This window comes from Bufo bufo, chromosome 1, assembly GCF_905171765.1.
Source record: "Bufo bufo chromosome 1, aBufBuf1.1, whole genome shotgun sequence".
NCBI classification, from domain to species: Eukaryota; Metazoa; Chordata; class Amphibia; order Anura; family Bufonidae; genus Bufo; species Bufo bufo.
In genome coordinates, this window is record NC_053389.1 from 784099263 (window position 1) to 784118191 (window position 18929).

Consider the following 18929-nt stretch of genomic DNA (forward strand, 5'->3'; position numbering starts at 1 on the left):
AAAATACTAAAAGTTTAAATGGCCCCCTTCCCAGTTTTACATAAAAAATTTACAAACAATAAAGAATAAACATTACATATCGCGACGTCCCAAAAAGTGTGAGCTATTAAAATATAAAAAAATATTTCCGCCCGGTGAAGGCCGTAACAGAAAAAAAAACTCTAAACCACGCAATTCGCCATTTTTAGTCACCTTGTCCCCCAGAAGATGTCCCTGGATGTGAGAGGTATGTGGTGCTGTTTTCTCCTATATGTAGTGCTGGCTCACTACTGTGACCTGCGTCTCATCTTCTCAAAGTCCTTTTTTTAAATTATATGCATTTTAAATTTGGCTCCTAAATTTTTTAGTTTAGGAGCCAATGGCTCCTGGTCATTTTTTTTTGTCTGGAGCACTGGGCCTGGACATGTGATGACTTGAGCAGGGGAACCTTCCGTGCAATGCATGATTTGAAACCATGACGGCGTAGTGTTCTACCGACAGTGACCTTTGAAACTGTGGTCCCAGCTCTCTTCATGTCATTGACCAGCTCCTCCCTTGTAGTTCTGGGCTGATTCCTCACCTTTCTTATCATCAGTGATACCCCACGAGGTGAGATCTTGCATGGAGCCCCAGACTGAGGGAGACTGACAGTCGTCTTTAGCCTCTTCCATTTTCTAACAATTGCTCCAACAGTTGATCTATTTTCACCAAGCTGCTTGGCAATTGCCCCGTAGCCCTTTCCAGCCTTGTGGAGGTCCACAATTTTGTCTCTGGTGTCTTTTGACAGCTCTTTGGTCTTGCCCATGGTAGTAGTTGGCGTCTGACTGACTGTGGGGTGGACAGGTGTCTTTAAAAAGCTCGGACAGGTGCTACTAAGTTAGATTAATGAGTGGAGTAGAGGTGGATTTTTTTTAAAGGCACAATAACAGGTCTTTGAGAGCTAGAATTCTTGCTGTTTCTCTGGTGTTCAAATACTTATGTTCAGCAGTGTAAGATAAATACATTCTGTAAAAATCATACAATGTTATTTCCTGAATATTTTATTTTTATTTATTTTTTATTATGTCTCTCAGAGTGGGAGTGCACCTACCATGTGAATTTCAGACCCCTCCATGATTTCTAAGTTAGAGAACTTGCAAAATCACAGGGTGTTCAAATACTTCTGTTCCTCACTGTAATATAAACAGTGTGTTCTAGTGGTGATAGATAATCAGTTCTCACCTCTCCTGTCCTTTATACTATAAACAGTGATAAGCAGGGTATTTGAGTGGTGATAGATAATCAATTCTCCCTTCTCCTGTGTTATCTCCTGTCCCTCATACTTGGTATCTTCATGCTGCTCCAAGGCCCCTAGTTACAATACCTAAAACTTGTGCTGCACATGCTTACTAGTACCTCTAAAGACCAGAGGAGGAAGTTCACTGCTGAGCATGCCCGCAGTCATCTCAGAAGTGCTAGACAGAACAGGAAGACAGCATTAAAGGGGTTGTCCGGCCATAAGTAACTTTCCACAGGAGCCCTCAGATTGCCTCTGCTATGGAAAGAATCATACTTGCCTATTTCCCGCCGCTCTGGTCCTGCGTGCCAGCTCCCGTGTGTTCATCTTCTGGTTTGAGGCTTGTTTTAATTCGTCCCCTACGTGGGCATGATCATCTGCTCCTCTGTAGCCAATAACTGGCTTCAGCAGTGATGTCTCTTCTGGACACCAGTCATTGGCTGCAGGTAAGTATGGCTCTTTCCTTGGCGGAGGCAGGCTGTGAAAAGGTATTTATTCATGTCGGCAATTTCAGAAATTCCAGTAAATATGATCCAAGTTCTATCTAAGTCACCTGATTACTTACATGATAATATCAAAAAGCCTGATGTTAACATTTTACTACAGGAAATTCGTTATTACCAAATTATTTGTCACTTATGAAGGGGTCAGAGCATAGGCGTGCGCAGCCTATTGCATTAGGGTGTGCACCCTAAAGCACTAACACACGCCGCGCGTGTGTAAATATATATATATATATATATATACACATATACTGTACATGCCCACATACCTAAGCTGAAACACACTGGACCAAACCCTCAGTAGGGAAAAGGGAAAAAGACTACCAGCTCCTTCAACCAAAGGAGCTAGCATCACTCTGGGGGCCTAGTAAAAACAGACACAAAAGGAAAAAGGACTTATCTTTAGATGAGCTGGCGCAGACACTCCACCAAAACCGCCAGCACTATAACCCGCAAAGGCTACAGGGAGCGGGAGGAATAAATTGCCTCACCAATTACCAAACGAACCACACCTGATGGGAGGTGGGATTCTGTTCAAACCCAAAACAGTCAGATCGAGTCAGCAACTCTGACAGATCGTCTCAGAACACCCACAGGGCAGGGCGTGACATATGGGCATCTGTGGATGACGCACTGTTATGGGCATCAGTGGATGACACTATTATGAGGGCATCTGTGGATGACGCACTGTTATGGGCATCAGTGGATGACACTATTATGGGGTCATCTGTGGATGATGCACTGTTATGGGCATCTGTGGATGACACTATTATGGGGGCATCTGTGGAGGACACTATTATGGGGGCATCTGTGGATGATGCACTGTTATGGGCATCTGTGGATGACACTATTATGGGGGCATCTGTGGATGATGCACTGTTATGGGCATCTGTGGATGACACTATTATGGGGGCATCTGTGGATGATGCACTGTTATGGGCATCTGTGGATGACACTATTATGGGGGCATCTGTGGATGATGCACTGTTATGGGCATCTGTGGAAGACACTATTATGGGGGCATCTATGGATGACGCACTGTTATGGGGGCATCTGTGGATGACACTATTATGGGGCATCTGTGGATGACGAACTGTTAGGGGGCATCTGTGGATGACGAACTGTTAGGGGGCATCTGTGGATGACGAACTGTTATGGGGGCATCTGTGGATGACGCACTGTTATGGGGGCATCTGTGGATGACGCACTGTTATGGGGGCATCTGTGGATGACGCACTGTTATGGGTGCATCTGTGGATGACGCACTGTTATGGGCATCAGTGGATGACACTATTATGAGGGCATCTGTGGATGACGCACTGTTATGGGCATCAGTGGATGACACTATTATGGGGTCATCTGTGGATGATGCACTGTTATGGGCATCTGTGGATGACACTATTATGGGGGCATCTGTGGAGGACACTATTATGGGGGCATCTGTGGATGATGCACTGTTATGGGCATCTGTGGATGACACTATTATGGGGGCATCTGTGGATGATGCACTGTTATGGGCATCTGTGGATGACACTATTATGGGGGCATCTGTGGATGATGCACTGTTATGGGCATCTGTGGATGACACTATTATGGGGGCATCTGTGGATGATGCACTGTTATGGGCATCTGTGGAAGACACTATTATGGGGGCATCTATGGATGACGCACTGTTATGGGGGCATCTGTGGATGACACTATTATGGGGCATCTGTGGATGACGAACTGTTAGGGGGCATCTGTGGATGACGAACTGTTAGGGGGCATCTGTGGATGACGAACTGTTATGGGGGCATCTGTGGATGACGCACTGTTATGGGGGCATCTGTGGATGACGCACTGTTATGGGGGCATCTGTGGATGACGCACTGTTATGGGTGCATCTGTGGATGACGCACTGTTATGGGCATCAGTGGATGACACACGGTTATGGGCATCAGTGGATGACACACGGTTATGGGCATCAGTGGATGACACACGGTTATGGGCATCAGTGGATGACACACGGTTATGGGGGCATCTGTGGATGATGCATTGTTATTAACAGTGCGTCATCCACAGATCCCCCCATAACAGTGATCCACAGATATCCCCTTAATAGACTGTTAAGGGGATATCTGTGGATGGCACTGTTATGAGGGCATGATCATTTGTGTGGAATCTGACACAGATGCGGGGGGGGGGGGTGTCTGTGGATGACATTGTTATGGGGGGCCGGGGGGATCTGTGGATGACACACATATATAGCAGCGCCAGCATCTTGTGCTATATGTGTCATGATCATCCACAGATATCTACCCCCCCCCCCATAACAGTGTCCCTGACATTATGTAAGTGAGCTTAAGTTGTAAATAATAAACTTGTGCAAAGTATGTACTAGTATTACTACTATCTAATAATCCTTATCTATCACTTCACTAACTTACTGGGACAAGATCAGAATCCATTCACTGGGGCAGTTAGGCACAATCCATTCAAAATAGGCACTGGCAGCCGGCGGCAGCGTAACGTGACGTCACTCACTCCGTCACGCCGCACGCACATGCTCCTCCCACTTTATTAATGAAGCAGGCGGAGCCGGCACGTGACGTCGGAGTGAGTGACGTTACGCCTGCCGGGAGACTGAGACAAGCAGCACAGCGGAGCAGTGGGGGTGGAGTCTGGATTAAACTACAGACCAGCACGCAGTATGTATGTATGTCACTCTCATACATGACATGAAGCTGTGCGGTCGGACGGACACTAGTGCAGGGCGGCAGTGCAGGAGGCGGAGCACAGGGGTGTGATTAGGGTGTGCCCAGGCACACCCGGCACACCCCGTGCGCACGCCTATGGGTCAGAGCCGGAATCGGAGTGTGATAAATGCAGGAGTCTGAGCTTTGGTTTACAGAAGACTCCACAGCCCTGACAGTAGGGAGGACTCGCCTAGACCCATGGATGGAAAGTGGAGCCTGAACCTGAATTGGCCGAAAATACAAAATTGCTACCTACAGAATGTTAAATCGACGGGGGTCACATCCTCTTCGGACTTGATAGTCATGCCAGATGTTTGGCTGAGTTCGGCACATCAGCAATTTCCCAAAGGGACCATGTACAGATTGATTTCAGTGGAACTCCATTGCAAGGACTGTGGCTCTCCAGTCCCATTTGGGAAATTGGTAGTGTACCGTTCTCTCAAAACCTCTCTCTGTCTGCTTTTGGTGGAGGTCCTTCTAAATTTTGTATAAAATCTCTTCATTTCAAGGTGTAATCACATTCCCATCCCTGGACGCGTTTACAGGGGTGTTACGGTTTCAGCAAACGACACTTGATCATTGTGTAGTGAAAAATCATGCAATTTGTCCGTGTACGTTCCGAATCGGGTTCTCACCGTTTTCAAGATCTCTGCTCGCTGCCACTGCAGGATTTTATTTATTGACCAGTAGATGGAAATTTTCCCTGTACGTGTGATGGATGTTACCAGAACATGGTCTCTTGGGCTCTGTTCACATTTCTGCTCTGAGCCTGCGTCAGAGGATTCCGTCATATGCAAAGGGAAGAATAGCGCAACATGCAGCACCAGATACGTGGCGGAACTCAATGGATCCAGATATAACTCTGTGAGGTCCGTCTCTGGTGTCCATCGTATGCCGGACATGGCACTCTGGGCTTTTTTGTTTTTTTGCTCCTCTGACTGAACATATGAAAATATGGGGGGGGGGGGGGGGGGGGGATTGGAAAATGTGAACAAAGCCTTACGTGATTAGGAGATATCTCTTGGAATTGAACAGTGAAGGTGAGCAGAGGGCTTGACAATCGTGAAGAACTGATACAGATATACAATCCTCAAGATGAAGGGGCTGCCGCTCCAGTTTACGGAAGTTCTTCACTTCAGTGGACCTGTGTTCTACTTTACCAACCAATGTCTGCTGGTCAGGGACAAAAGCCAAGGCAGCTTCTTGCCCCTTCGTTCTTGAAATCGTTGAGGGGGTCACCCGCCAAACATGATGCTATGGTTCATTATAGCGATATGCTACAATATCATGTGCTGGAAGTACCTCTTTAAGGCTTAGCGCTCTGTTCCTCTACATAATAGGAGATTTACTTAGGAAAAATGAAGATTTATAAATAAAAAAATCCAGCTGAAGCAATTTAGTCATTTTGTTTGCGTCTCGCAGTATATTATTCGTGCGGATGTTTGTATTGTTTTTAGTCCTTTGTTTTCTGCACTTTGTCTTATGGAGCTGTCAAACTTGGATTGTAATTTCTCGATTAGAGTTAATTCTTTTCAGAGACCTATATTTATTGCAATGTCCTTTATTCCGTTCCAGATGTCGTCATTTTACCATTAAAATATGGTACAACTGCCAGATAGGATTAACTTTTTATGCACTTTCTTGTAAAAAAATTCTCCACAGGCTAAGGCCCCCTGCACACGAACGTGTGCACCCCGTGGTCGTGCTGCGGCCCGCAAAATGCAGCGGATCGCGGACCCATTCACTTGAATGGGTCCGCGATTCGGCCGTTCCGTAAAAAGATAGGACATGTTCTATCTTTTTGCGGAACGGAAGTACGGGGCGAAACCCCACGGAAGCACTCCGTAGCGTTCCGTGCTTCCGTTCCGCACCATTCCGCTTCTCTGGATTTGCGGACCCATTCAAGTGAATGGGTCCGCATCCGTGATGCGGAATGCCCACGGATCGGCACCCGTGTATTGCGGATCCGCAAATGCGGTCCGCAATACGGGAAGCAGGGGGGGCTAAAGCTGGCCACACATGGGGATGGGGGGGGGGGGGGGAAGGGGTCATTTATCAAGGGACTTGTGACCATGTTAGTCTTAAAAATAGTTGTAAGTCCCCTTTTTGACCATCCGACATCGAAAAGCTTTCGACAGTTGGACGGGACAGAGCGGGGACCCGGCAAATTTACTAACGTACGCCTGGAAACGCGTACATGTTGGTGAAAAACTACGCCAGCCTGAGGCTGGTTTTTTATTTTTTCGCAAGGCACAGGGACGGCCTCGGATTAGCCTAATTTATGACGGTCACACGCCTGATAAATTAGGCTAATACTCCAGCATCGCAAGGGGAAACAAAGACTGGTGTGAAGACGCCAGTCTTTGTAAATGTGCCCCATTAGGTGTGCATCAGCCTGTTTCGGGTGGGACCGGCTGACGGTCTGATGCAGGGGTGCACAACGCACGGACCACATGCGGCCCCGTCCTGCTGGATAGAAACACAGCTGATGGTCTGCCTGTGCTCTAACCTCCGCGCAGGATCAAAACAAATAAATGTAAAAGACAAGTAGAAAAATATAAAAAATACGAAAAAATAAATAAAACCACCCACAACAACTGAAACCATTGCCGTTATCGCCCTATAGACGTGAGGCTATATATATATCATTGGTGTCAGTTTGCATATTTAAAGGGAGTCTGTCAGTAAGTTGTATGTTGGTAGTCGCCCCCCATTTCCCCACACTGTGCCCGCAAACCGGCTGTGGAATGCATAGAGAGTCCTCTCCAGTATGTGCGCATGCACAGGAGTCCATGGCACATAGCGGGGGTGTGTATCGACAGACTGATGACTGATCCGGAGTCGGTGGCAGATGTTCTATACGTACTTGTTAGGCCTTGCCAGAGATGGCAGGTTCCCTTTCAAGAATAAGGAGCCATAGTTGACTTTATTTAGCAAATTCGTTAAATAAAATGTTAATAATGTATTAATAAAAACCTCACAAACAACTGTTAAACCACCACCCGCGCTAATTAGGTGCCTAGTCATTAAAGGGTTAACCAGTGAGCACTTTCCCCCGTTAGTAATGGAAAGTGCTTACCGGTTGTTGCATGGCGCCTGACCTACAGATATAACCTACAACAGGGGACGGTAATAACCGGCGAGCGCCGTCCTCTGCGGTGACGGAAAGCGCTCATTTACGACTAGGAGGCGGAAAGGAAATGTCGCCACTTAAACCCCTATTACACTGCACGGTTTTCAGGCTGGTTACTGGGAATGCTCACTTTGCATCGGCCTTTGAAATAGACCAGTGCAAACGAGTGCCGATCAACACTTTTATTGCGGCCCTTGAAATAGAACAATGTGAAAATGCGGACCCCAGACCCCAAAAAAAGGGTCTAATTTATATGGGGCATCCCAACTCTTCCTCAAAGGCAGGTGTCGATGGAGATAAGGGTCGGACTGTTTGAGTTCAACGTGTCCGATTTTCTTTTGTTCTCAGTGAGCTAAACCATGGCCAGAGGTTTCTGGCATAGGCTTTCTCCCCTTTAAGAACACATGCATGCTCAGCCAAGCCAGGCTGGAAGAAATGGCTGTCGGCCAAATGAGCATTTTTCTGAAAGGCTCCTAGTGTGCGTGGTCGGCCTAAACCACTTGAAGCAGATATTGTGTGGCTTGTTTACTGGGCTCCTCAGACTGATGACCCATCCTCAGGATGAGTCATCAGTAGCCGTTTGGTGGGGGTCCGACACATTCACGTGAATGGGAATTGAGCTGCAGTAAACCTGGCATGCCCACTACACTTTCAACTGAGTTAGTTCAGCGCCAGAAGCTGCAGGGAACAGCGGATCGGTGAGAGAGCCGGGTGACGGGTCACCAACATTGGAAGCCTGGAATCCATTCACACGTCCTTGGTGTACACCCGGCCGGCACTCTAAGGCTGGGTTCAGACCTGAGCGTCTTTGATATGCGCGTTTAACGCGCGTTTTTTGCAATAGTAAACGCGCGTTTGACGCGCGTTTGTGTGATTGACTGCAATGTCCTATGGCCACAAACGCGCGTCAAAACGCCCCAAAGAAGCTCAAGTACTTGTTTGAGCGTAGGGCGTTTTACAGCGTGTTTTTCAGCGCTGTAAAACACTCAAGTGAGAACCAAGGCCATAGGGAAGCATTGGTTTTCATGTGTTGAGCGTTTTACAGCGCGTTTGAACGCGCTGTAAAACGCTCAAGTGTGAACCCAGCCTTAGGCCCCTTTCACACGAGCGAGTATTCCGCGCGGATGCGATGCGGGAGGTGAACGCATTGCACCCGCACTGAATACTGACCCATTCATTTCTATGGGGCTGTGCACACGAGCGGTGATTATCACGCATCACTTTTGCGTTGCGTGAAAATCGCAGCATGCTCCTCTTTGTGCGTTTTTCACGTAACGCAGGCCCCATAGAAATGAATGGGGTTGCGTGAAAATCGCAAGCAAGTGCGGATGCGGTGCGATTTTCACGCACGGTTGCTAGGAGACGATCGGGATCGAGACCCGAACCTTATTATTTTCCCTTATAACATGGTTATAAGGGAAAATAATAGCATTCTGAATACAGAATGCATAGTAAAACAGCGCTGGAGGGGTTAAAAAAAATAAAAAAATCATTTAACTCACCTTAATCCACTTGCTCGCGATGCCCGGCATCTCCGTCTGACTCTTTTACTGTATAGGACCTGTGGAGAGCATTAACTATAGTTTAAGGACCTGGGATGACGTCACTCTGGTCATCACATGGTACGTCACATGATCTTTTACCATGGTGATTCACCATGGTAAAAGATCATGTGACGTACCATGTGATGACCAGAGTGACGTCATCCCAGGTCCTTAAACTATAGTTAATGCTCTCCACAGGTCCTATACAGTAAAAGAGTCAGACGGAGATGCCGGGCATCGCGAGCAAGTGGATTAAGGTGAGTTAAATGATTTTTTATTTTTTTTAACCCCTCCAGCGCTGTTTTACTATGCATTCTGTATTCAGAATGCTATTATTTTCCCTTATAACCATGTTATAAGGGAAAATAATACTATTTACAGAACACCGATCCCAAGCCCGAACTTCTGTGAAGAAGTTCGGGTTTGGGTACCAAACACGCGCGATTTTTCTCACGCGAGTGCAAAACGCATTACAATGTTTTGCACTCGCGCGGAAAAATCGCGGGTGTTCCTGCAACGCACCCGGACATTTTTCCGCAACGCCCGTGTGAAAGAGGCCTTAGAGAAATGCCTATTCTTGTCCACAATTGCCGACAAGAATAGGACATGCTCTATTTTTTTTTCCGGAGCTGCGGACCGCAAGATCGGGGACGCGCTCCGCATAGTGTGCTCTCCGGCATCCATTCAGTCCCCATAGAGAATGAAGGGGTCCGCACAATTGCGGAACGGGAGCGGACAACACTTGCGGACGTGTGAATGGAGCCCAATGCTAGTGCATGGCCATGGTACAGGTCAAATCCTATCCGACTGTACGGTCTATTTGTAGGGGGTTTTTCAGCTGAAACAAAATATATTTTAAAGAGAATGCTGTGAAAATAAATGAAGCCATACTCCCCTCGTTTAAAATATAAAAAATTTTATTAAAAAAATGTTTTTGCTGGAAAATCTGTTTAAGGCTACTTTTACACTTGCAGCAGAGTTATCCGGCAATCTGCATGCAAACGGACAGCATTTGTAGACTGATCCGGATGTGGATCCTTCTCACAAATGCATTGCAAGAACGGATCCGTCTGTCCGTTTGTCATACGGACAAACTGATCTTTTTTTTTTTTTTTTTTTTTTTTTTTTAAAAAGGTTTAATTTACATTGAAATGTATTAGTGCCGGATCCGGCATGTGTTCCGGAATTTCGAACCGGAGATAAAGCCGCAGTTCTCTGTCCTGAACAGTCAAAAAGACTGAACTGAAGACATCCTGATGCATCCTGAACGGATTGCTCTCCATACAGAATGCATGGGGATAAAACTGATCAGTTCTTTTCCGGTATTGAGCCCCTAGGACGGAACTCGGTGCCGGAAAAGAAAAACGCTAGTGTGAAAGTAGCCATAGTACAGAGGAAGGATTCTGCTGTTTTTCCAATTTTTGGGTCTTTTTATCGTTTACTTTATTTGTATTAACGTGAAAAGTGATGTTATCAAAAATGCTTTAAAACTGTTGCTTTAATAAATGTTTGTTTTATATTTTGAGTGGTCGTTTTTTTTGTAGCGCTGGTCTTTTGCTTTGCTTCTTCAGTTTCAATGGAACGACTTTAAAAAAATAAATAAAAAAAAAAGTCTATACAAAAATAATTAAAGGGGGTTATCCAGTAATAATAATGCTGACTTATGTTCCGAATAGGTTATCATTATTACATCGACGGGGGTCTGAATCCTAACAACCCCGACAATCAGCTGCTATGGGGAGCCGCCCCGCTCACTGAAGCTCTGTGTCCCGGCATCTCTCCCAAGCACAGCGCCTCACATTGTATAGTGGCTGTGCTTGGTATTGCAGCACAGCCCTATTCACTTCAATGGAGCTGAGCTGCAACTAGGCCACGTGACCTACGTATGGTGAAGGTCACACGGCTTAGGAAGAGTCAGGGGGCCTCCCGTAACAGCTGAGCGGAGACATGGACCTGTAAACACATGGAAGCTCTTCCGTGCCTTCGCACCACAAAAGATGGGACATGTCCTGTATTTTGCCGTATCTTGCGGATCGCAGACCCATTCAATTAAATGCGGAGTCCACTCGGCCGGTGCCAGTGTTTTGCGGACCTGTGGTTTGCAGTCCGCAACACTAGCACGGCAGCCCTACGGTGTTGGGGGCTCAGCTCCAGATGTTAGCTGAAGGTCTATGGGAAATATGAAATGCAGAACACACAGATTTTTTTTTTTGCTAGTAGTATTTTTGCTCATTGTCTTTCTAGATTATTTTTTAAAAACTCAGCATGCTGGAGCTTGGGCATTTTTTTTTCTCTTTCGTTATCGGAGAAAAGTCAGAAAAAAAACACAGGTCACACAGCCATTTAGAACAAAGGGCACAAAAAAAACACATAGGTACCCTAAAAAGACCATCGGGGACCTTGATCATAGCCTGGCGGCGTACTCCACACTATGATAACCAGGCGTGCTGACGGATGTTGCGCCTAATTTATGACAACGGCGTACCCCTCGTCATAAATTCGGCCCAGCATCTGGCAGTCTGTGCGCCTACTCTGATAAGTACACCAGCTGCGTAGACTTCGCCGTTCTTCTAAAGGTGGCGGGGCCGCCCTTGCCACACCTCCTTTTCAGGAAAATTGCAAGACCAGTGGAGGAACGGCACTTGCGCAAATTTTTGCACAAGTGATGTTGGAAAAGTTGCAGACACACAGTTTGCGACTTTTTTACATTACAAAAGTGCCGTAGATTTATGATAGATCTGTTCCCATAACCAGATTAAATTTTTTTATATAGTGGTAAAGATCTGCCAGGGCCAAATTCAGGTGTGTAACGACCCTAAATATGGCGTTCAGTATTAGGCCTCCTGCACACGACCGTTTTTTTTCCCCGTTTACTGGCCGTTTTTTGCGTTCCATATACGGAACCATTCATTTCAATGGTTCCGCAAAAAAAAAGGAATGTACTCCGTGTGCATTCCGTTTTCGTTCCGTTTAAAGATAGAACATGTCCTATTATTGGCCGCGAATCACGTTCCGTGGCTCCATTCAAGTCAATGGGTCCGCAATAAAACTGAACACATACGGAAATGCATCCGTATGTCTTCCGTTTCCGTTCCGTTTTTTTGCGGAGCCATCTATTGAAAATGTTATGCCCAGCCCAATTTTATCTATGTAATTACTGTATATGCCATACGGAAACACAACGGAAACAAAAAACGGAACAACGGATCCGTGAAAAACGGACAGCAAAACACTGAAAAAGCCGTACGGTCGTGTGCAGGAGGCCTCAGTGATGAGGGAAGAGCGCTTCCGATCCCAGCGTCTCCGTGCAGCATTATTCCCGAATAACTTCAGTATTTGATTTTTAAACTGAAAAACCACCAGAACTTGCCTTTGGTTCCGACCGGTACCATGGAACCAAAGCCGAGTTCGGATCCAAGTTTTAAAATGGTTTTTAAGGTTAAAAATGAAATACCGAAGTCCCGCGAGTCTACAGGAATAACTGACTTTGCCTGGTCGGAGGCCGTACATATTAATGCTGTAAGGAGACGGATCTCCGAACAGCATTAAACCGAAGCTACTGCGGATCTAGGGTCCGAACTCGCTATTCAGTATAATAAACCGATTATCTTATTACACTGCTCATACGCACAGCCGGCTTGACCTGCCATAGGTTTCCTCCACAGATTTCTGATATGCAGTGGGAGCGTTGTCTTTACGCGATACGTGATCCTTTTTCTATGCTCCGTCACAGAACTTTTCAGGACATGACTGTAAGAAAGGAAACTCTACAGCTGAGGTTTCCCGCTCCACCTAAGCATCTGCTTAGGAGAAACTTGAACCTTTTACGCCATGAAGCCATGTAACTTGGCCTCAAACGTCAAACAGTCAGCGGGCAATCCTCACTCCAGAACAATGAGCCCGAGGCACGTATGTGAAAAGGTCAGCACAAATCAGATCAGGTTTCTTCAAGGTACAGAACACAAAAAAAACAACTAAAAACTGAACCTGAAATGCCTTTTATAATGCAATATAAAAAGGACTAAATTAAATCAAACTGTAATTAACAAATTTACATTGAAAAATGATTACGCCCGAACAGGGACTTGAACCCTGGACCCTCAGATTAAAAGTCTGATGCTCTACCGACTGAGCTATCCGGGCTTCTGGTGAGATGTACTCACTGCAGTGTTTTTGATGTAAGTTATTTGCGTGTAGTATTAAAATTGAGGCAGATCTATAGATCAGCCATAGCATTAACTCCTTCAGTACTGAGCCTTTTTTCACTTTAAATGCCAGACCGATTTTTGGAAATCTAACATGTCATACAGTAATAACTCTGGAACGTTTTTACTTATCCAAGCCATTTTCCCGTAAAACCTTGTTCTTCGTGTTAGTGATAAATTTGAGTCAATATGTTTTACCTTTATTTAGAAAAAATAAATAAAAAAAATCTAAATTTATAGAAAATTTGAAAAAAAAAAAAAAAATTTTGAAATTTGAATTTCTCTGCTTTTAAGGCAGATAGTGATACCTCGTGAAATAGTGATTACTTTGTATAGTGAAAAATCTAAAAGTGTAAAATAGTGATTACATTGGATTTTATACACCTGTGGAAATGCGAACACCTGAATTCAATGTTTTTTTTAGAGGTTTTCTAATACGTTTGTCTCTATAAGTGAGGATATATGAAAATTAAAGGACTGATATCTATATATAAAAATGTTTCTGCCCGGTTTCGAACCGGGGACCTTTCGCGTGTGAGGCGAACGTGATAACCACTACACTACAGAAACTTTAGTGATTTGCCAATCTGAGGCATCGTGATTCAGAAATGCCTAAGTTATAGGGGAGCATTTACCATGAGGGAAATATCTCAAGTCAGTTTTGGTTGAGTCAGTGTCGGAGGACTTTGTGCCACATTTACCAAATGTCACACGTTGTTTGATATTTGGTAAATATGATCCCTTGCTTCTTCTCCGATCACAGCCATTCAGGTCAAGTGTGTCCTTGGCGACGGGTTCCCCTCCCGACCATGGATCCTGGAAGCTGAACTGCGCTCTATTGAATTGGAAGGAGCTTAGAGAGATCTACATATAATACAAGTTTTTTTTTTATTGAAAACGCCTTTATTACAATAAAATCTTCAAACATACATACTTAGTACTGTGACGCAGCACAGGCCACGAGGCAGCACTTAATAAATACTTACAATCGTCTTTCATAGCATGGCATTGTTATGTAACGCACAGGCTAACCTACACTATACATCACAATTCATGCTACACTAGCATTCCTATTTAATCACATACCATTCAACAAAGCATTTAGACAGTGATGAGGGGAGGGGGATGGGAAGGAGGGGGTAGGAAGGGGAAATCACATGCCCCAAGCTTTATTGAAAGGACAGACACAAAAGGGGGGAGAGGGGGAAGGAGAGGGGTTTAGTCCTCTTCTTCGTCGACGTCCAAAATGTTGTAATCCCTCAACAGGCTGTGGGTAAACCTGCGGCAGTCCAGGTCGGACATGCTCTCCCTCCTGAGGATGAGCCGGTTCCTGGCAAGCCATATAGCATCCTTAAAACAGTTCATAAGGCGCATGGCCTCAACAGTATGAATCCCAGGAAATAGTCCGTACAACAACGAGGTGTGTTGCAGGCTGTTCCTGGGCACAGAGTCTTTGAGTTCATGTTCCAGGGCATCCAACAGGCCCTGCTAAAAGGATCACTCCCAGAACAGGTGATAAGATGTTTCCTCTAAAGTGGCACCTGGGGCAGTACTGGGTTTTGCATAGGTTGCGGGCGTGCATTAATGACTGTATAGGCAAGCCTCCCAGGATGGCCATCCATGACAAGTCCTTGTGCCCTTTGGTTAACCTGTCTGAAGACACATTAGTCCATACTGTCTCTGCGGTGTCATCAGGGAGCCCTGGAATTGACTCCACCAAGTCCTTCGCTCTGATTATCTTGTGGATTGTCGTGGCCCTCCAGTTGATGCTCCCTCACAAACCTGACAACATCTCTGTAATACCAGGGAGCGTGCTAGTTGTAAGGGATGGAGTTGTCCCAGCCTAGACCCCTCCAGAGGGGCAGGAGAAAGAAGTGAGACTTGGCCTTGCCCGCAGAGCCGTTTGCAGTTGTCAGAGTCCGGCGAACACTGTCACAAACAAAGGCGATCCTCAGTAAAATGGGCAGGTCCGGAATGCCCTTCCCACCCTTGCGGGGCTCTTTGTACATGATAGCTCACTTCACTCCTGTCCATTTTGGAGCCCCAAACAATGGAAAACACTGTCCTGGTGATGGCCCTAGAAACGGTGGCAAGAGTGGGCCATGCCTGTGCGGTGTACTGTAGTACAGGCAGAACTTTGTTACGCAGCAAGAGTGCTTTGCCCTCAATAGTGAGCTGCCCAAGGCTCCATAGTCCAATCCTTTGGTTCACCATGGTCAAGCAGTCTTCCCAAGACTTGAGGGCTGTGCCTTCTTCCAGAACCAGACTCCCAGGATCTGGATGAAGTCTGATTTGATGGTAAATGGGAAGGGGGCAGTGGAAGCCAGTTGCCAGTCCCCAAAGTGCATAGCTTCTACTTCCCGCAGTTGACTTTGGCCCCTGAAGCTTGTCCGAACTCCTCGCAGGTCTGGACGAGTGCAGTCACCAAACGCCGGCCAGTGCAGAAGATGGTCACGTCGTCCATGTACAGCAAGCACTTGACCTTGTAGTATTCTGGTCCTGGTGCAGTGATCCCTCTGATCTCTCCATTCTGCTGGATAGACTCTGCAAAGAGCTCTATAACACAAACAAAAAGGAGAGGTGATAAAGGGCAGCCTTGTCTGACCCCAGAGAGGACAGAAAAGGGGTCAGTCTTCCAGCCGTTCACTAACACCGTGCTTTAAATATCAAGGTACATCAGGTTAAAAAACGAACAGAACCTCCTGCCCAGAACCAGCTTGTGCAACGCCTTGCTCATGAATTCATGAGAGACTTGGTCAAAGGCCTTCTCCTGATCGAGGCTGACCAGGGCCGCGTGTACACGGCGGTCTTTGATGTATTGTACCATGTCTCTCATGAGAGCAAGAATATCTACGATCCTGCGGCTAGGAATGCCGCAGGTCTGATCCGGGTGGACGATCCTGCCGATGACAATCTTCAGCCGGTTGGCCAGTACCTTGGCGAGGATCTTGTAGTCCAGGTTCAGGAGAGAGATGGGACGCCGGTTTTTCAGATCACATCTCTCCCCCTTCCGCTTATACAAGATCATGCTCATGCCTTCCCTCAACGATGGGGGTATTCTACCCTCCAACACCATCTCCTCATAGAGGTCCAGCAGGTCTGGACAGATCAGATCCCCCAGTGCTACATAGAGCTCCGCTGGAAGACCGTCACTGCCCGGTGTCCTGCCGGACTTATAGGATCTAGCGGCAGAGAGCAGCTCCCCCACCGTCAGAGGGTCATCCATTGCCTCCACACCTGCAGGATCAAGATGGTTAGTGATACCTGACAGGAATCTATCGGCGGCTGTCAGGTCGGTGTTCTTCATGGAGTAATGGTCGCTGTACTAGTCTTTGACGACTCCCTTTACTTCCTCCTTACCTAATCGCATGTTGCCGTCCTTATCCAGAAGTTTGTTCAGGGGCGTGTGGCCGGCGTGGAGTTTCCTGTAAAAGAACGAGTTGCATTTATCACCGTTCTCCAGGTTCTCCACCTTGGAATGGAAGATGATTCGCTTGGATTCCTCCTCAAAATGCCTTTTCAGGCTCTTTTTGGTCTACTCCAGTTCCTCTCTAACGCTCCAGCCGCACAGATGATCTTGCAGGGATCCCAGCTGACGCTGCAGCTCTCTGGAGTTCCTCTTCTTCTCACACGCCTGTTGTTGTTGCTTGGCCTGAAAGAAGCAACAAAACTGGACTTTAACATACTCTCACCAGTCACTAGTCCGTTCAAACAAGCATTTGCCATTCCGCCAAGCTATGTAGATCTCTCTAAGCTCCTCCCGATTCAATAGAGCGCAGTTCAGCTTCTAGGATCCAGGGCCGGGAGGGTAACCCGTCGCCAAGGACACACTGGACCTGAATGGCTGTGATCGGAGAAGAAGCAAGGGTTTATAGAGTGGGGGGGGGTGAAGATAACAAGTACCATCCTACATACATAAAATGGTGTGATTGCCCCCATGTGTTGCCCAAGCTAAACACTCTGGGGGGCCTATACAATCTGCATAGACCAGGGGTGCACAACCTTGGTTAGTCCAAGGACCACATTCTCAGATTGTACTGCTCCCTGGAGGCTGCAATAAAACAACTTCTTGAACTAAATTTTGGAAATTATTGACTATTTGTAATTGTAGACAATATGGCCCTGATTTATCATACCTTCACTCCAGAATTCTGAGGTTAAAAAGTTGCAAAAATAGGGCTTTTCGACTTTTTGCACTCGCGCAAAACGTTGCCACTTTTTGCATTTTTACACCACTCACTCCAGTTTTGTAATGTGGGTGGGAAAGTGGGCGTGGTTAGCTATGTTAATGTGTTTCACTCCAGAATTATCATTGAGACTTTTTTTTTTTTTGAAGTTCCAAAAATGTCTTAATCTTACTCCAGGAGGAAGGTGGAGTAGGAAAACTGGAGTAGCTTTATTAGACAAAAGAATAAGACAAATTTATCAAACAACGTGTGACATTTGGTAAATGTGGCACAAAGTCCTCCGACACTGACTCAACCAAAACTGACTTGAGATATTTCCCTCATGGTAAATGCTCCCCTATAACTTAGGCATTTCTGAATCACGATGCCTCAGATTGGCAAATCACTAAAGTTTCTGTAGTGTAGTGGTTATCACGTTCGCCTCACACGCGAAAGGTCCCCGGTTCGAAACCGGGCAGAAACACTTTTATAGCTATCAGTTCTTTACATTTTTATATATCCTCACTATACAGACAAAAGTATTAGAAAACTTCCCTTTATCATTGAATTCTGGTGTCTGCATTGCCACAGGTGTATAAAATCCAGCCCTTGCCTTTACACACACTTGTATAAGAATGGCTTGTTCTAAAGAGCTCACTGAACTCCAGCGTGGTTCTGTATTTGGATGTTACTGCTGCAACAAGTAAGGCCTGGGCTACACTGCAACTTTTTGTAGCGCGGCTGATTGTGAACTGCAGATGTCATTCAATAGTTAAAATCAGCCGCGCTACAAAAAGTTGCAGTGTAGCCCAGGCCTTACTTGTTGAGATTTCTTCTCCGTCCCTTCCCCCTAAACAAAACCTACCTCATCCTAATGATACACAACTCAGCTGCTGTAGAACCTCCTAATACACACCTCAGCTGCTGCAGAACCTCATAATACACACCTCAGCTGCTGTGGAACCTCATAATACACACCTCAGCTGCTGTGGAACCTCCTAATACACACCTCAGCTGCTGCAGAACCTCCTAATACACACCTCAGCTGCTGCAGAACCTCCTAATACACACCTCAGCTGCTGTAGAACCTCCTAATACACACCTCAGCTGCTGTAGAACCTCCTAATACACACCTCAGCTGCTGCAGAACCTCATAATACACACCTCAGCTGCTGTGGAACCTCCTAATACACACCTCAGCTGCTGCAGAACCTCATAATACACACCTCAGCTGCTGCAGAACCTCCTAATACACACCTCAGCTGCTGTAGAACCTCCTAATACACACCTCAGCTGCTGTAGAACCTCCTAATACACACTTCAGCTGCTGTGGAACCTCATAATACACACCTCAGCTGCTGTGGAACCTCATAATACACACCTCAGCT

General features: G+C 46.2%; 3 non-coding genes across 3 annotated transcripts; 1 reads left to right on the plus strand and 2 right to left on the minus strand.

The window, feature by feature from the left end:
• Positions 1-13240: 13240 nt before the first annotated feature.
• TRNAK-UUU lies at positions 13241-13313 on the minus strand. Its single transcript has one exon. It is a non-coding gene; the product is annotated as a tRNA-Lys (tRNA).
• A 559-nt stretch (positions 13314-13872) lies between these two features.
• TRNAV-CAC lies at positions 13873-13945 on the minus strand. The gene has a single exon. It is a non-coding gene; the product is annotated as a tRNA-Val (tRNA).
• Positions 13946-17952: 4007 nt separating this feature from the next.
• Positions 17953-18025, plus strand: TRNAV-CAC. The gene has a single exon. It is a non-coding gene; the product is annotated as a tRNA-Val (tRNA).
• Positions 18026-18929: the final 904 nt, after the last annotated feature.